Below are 3,267 nucleotides of genomic sequence, written 5' to 3'. Positions count from 1 at the left end.
CCCCTAGGTTTTTGGAGGCTAAGACTATATAAAGAAGTTCCCAAACTCGAGCTGGTTTGATAAAAGTAAACCGGGTCAAACCGGATTAAACCGGTTAACTATTCATAACCGTGTCTCTTCTTCTCCACAGCGAGCTACAGACCTCGCTGCACTAAGTCGCTCCCACGCTCATGGATTTGCCGAGCGGGTGTCCAGTGTCGCTGCCATCAAGCCGCTCCAGCTCACATCGACATCACCAGCTCGCTGTGTGTTGCCCGCTCCCAACCAACACGGATTTGAGCTCCGGTTCCATCTTCTTCTTCGTGGCCGTCGACAATCGTGGTTCCTCTGTCGTGCTCTCTGCTTCATCTTCGTCCCCGTGCTGTACTCCTCCGCTGCAGCTAAGATCCTCTGTCGCGTCCCTGGGATCCATTTATCGTCGTCACGTCAAGCCTTAGCCGTCATCCTCCACCACGTGATTCTCATCCAGGCCGTCTCAGCTTTCTGTAGTGCTCTCAACCATCGCTCTCGTCGGAATCGGTTGAAGCCTGGCCGTCGCGGATCGAAGAGGAGCTCCATCGAAGCTCAACAATGGTGACTTTTAGGCTATTTGCACATTGGGTCCCTGATCTTTTGACAATTTACGGATCGACCCCAAAACTTCCATTTTGTGCAGCTTAGTCCATGATTTCGACCCAAAACTTCTGATTGTGCATTCCAGACCCTGTTTATGCAATTATGTATGCAAATGCAATATAAAGACCTAAATGCAACCTAGAATGATCATAATAAGCTAAAATGTGAATCTAGAACTCATTAAAATCATGAGATATCAACTCCCCCACACTAGTCTTTTACTTGTCCTCAAGTAAACAATCATGATCAATCAAAGAGAAGTTTGAAATTTGGAACTTATTACCAATAGAACACTTTCTAACTTCAACTTGACATCCTAAGAAAAACATAGCAAATAGCATGAGCAAACACTTTATTACACTCTAGCTTCTCAAGGCCTATCCATACTCCTATACCTCTACACAAATTGTAATGCTCATCCATCAACAAGCTCTTTAGACCAACTTTCACTTTCATTTATACAACACAAAAAGTGAATACTTGCAAATGGAGACTTGATCTCAATCATTTGGCTTGGTAAGTGAAAATGGTATAATGTGAAGCAAGAGGGATTTCAAATGCATATTTCATGGTTACTAACTCTCAAGAAAAGGAGCAACAACATTATGCAAAATTTATCTAAGAAAATGAGCAATTCATGCATACAATGACTTGTTCTTATCATTCTACCCTTTTCTTAAATGATTTCAAGTTCTACCCTTCTTCTTTTCATCATCCCAAAACCCAAATATATCACTTTCATCACTCACCCAATGAACACTCTTCTCTTTCTTACTTAACCAACTAGGAATTTTTTTTTCTTACTAAACTCTTTTTTTTTTCTTTCCCCTATTCTTTTCATGTTTCTTTTCTTTTGACTTTTAAGGGGATTCTATTTATACACTCTAGAGTTTTTCTCTTTCCTTTTTTTTATCCCTAGTGGTTTTCTTTTCTTTTCTCACTTTTTGGTTCATTTCTTTCACCTCTCTCTCACATCCCAATCCCAAGATCAAAAACAAGCTTACAAACCCAACAACCATCCTAAGTGCTAGCTCAAATGAGGTCCTAGTGCTAGCCAAAGATAAGAACAAACCATTGTCGCTCCTAATACTCTCAAGATTTTGCACATGACAAGCTTTCACAAAAAGGCCTCACTCAAGCAAATCAATGATGGCTTTAATGAATGGTAAGGGTTAAAGGGTATGGGAGTGCCATTTGGATTAACAAGAGGATAATGAATGAAATAAGATAATCCAAATGTGTATGAGATCCATGACTAAGTATGCAAGTGCCCATATGCAAGAGAGATTAAGTTCATTACATTCAAGTTCAGTTTGGAGTTGGTTTTCAAGAACAATGTCAATATCAAGCAAGCAACATGTTTCAAGAAGAGATTTCAAGGCTCGAAGCGTGCAAGGTTTTCAAGAGATGCTTAAGCTACTTGATATGTTTAGCTAGGGTGTCAAGTTGCGTTCTAGACATGTGTTCTTTACAAGGTTTCTCCCAATGCATGAATGCAATCTAAATGCTTCTAGACTCAATCCTAAAGATGCAAATGATGCAACTAAATGCTTTTTTGTGATTTTCAAAATTTTCAAATTTTTTTCTAATGCAACTATGTATGGAATGCAATGCATGAGACTCATAACAAGTAAACAAAACATAAAACAATATGAGATAGTAGACTCTCCCCCAAAATTACTTCACACAGTCCCTTGTGTGAGAGTAAGCTCAAAGAAGAGATGTAAATGAAAGAAATAAACATGATAACTAAATATTTACAAGGGTGGAATGGCACTTACTTGGAGTTATTGGCTGAATTGGGTGGTAAAGGACCCTTGGCCTCGGATTTGTGCCACTGGGAGAGATTGACTGAAGTGGAGAAGTGAGAGCAGCTGTCTAGAGTCACAATGCTTGGCCGCCTTTCTTTTCTTGTCTAGCCTTAGACCCAACCTGAAAAACCTCAACTATCCTTATTAAAAAAAAAAACTTCAAAAGAAAGAAAAATAATATATACAATGGATAAACATGGGACTTCCTCCCAAGTGAGCTTGTTTTAAGTCTCTAGCTTGACTTTGTGTGCTTGCTAATCATAAGTATCAAAAGGCTGAGCCAATGCACTTTTGATCCTTCTCCTGCAAACACAAGAAACAAAATGTGCAAACGAGCACACTACTACCCATAGATAATAGACTGATTTTTCCTCAGAGAGCTTCACTAAAGATGTATCATGAATCATGAGATGGTCTTTGAGGTTCAAATCGTTATGATGAGAATCAAATGCATTTGGTGGAAACACAAAGTCAACTACAGGTTCAAACGAAGTTTTAACAAAGTAGTCAACTCTATCTCCATCAATCAAATAATACACAATTTTCACATTCTCATAATTGTTTTTGATATGGGGTTTTCTATCTCAAGCAAGAACTTATCTACATCAAGTTCATCCCCTAAATCAACAAGTTCAAGAAGAGGTCTAGATTCATTAAGCATCAAAAACTCAGATTCAAGATCAGTTGAAGCACAAAGATAGTTCTTATCAAAACAAACTTCAATATGATCTCAAGCAAGCTTTTCTACTCTAAGCTCATCTAGTTTCCTAGTTTCACATATCAGATCAAGACATTCATTTATGAGCACAGGAGGATCAAGATCAGGGGCATTATTCTCATC

This window comes from Raphanus sativus, chromosome 4, assembly GCF_000801105.2.
Source record: "Raphanus sativus cultivar WK10039 chromosome 4, ASM80110v3, whole genome shotgun sequence".
Lineage (NCBI taxonomy): Eukaryota > Viridiplantae > Streptophyta > Magnoliopsida > Brassicales > Brassicaceae > Raphanus > Raphanus sativus.
This window is presented reverse-complemented; position numbering follows the sequence as displayed.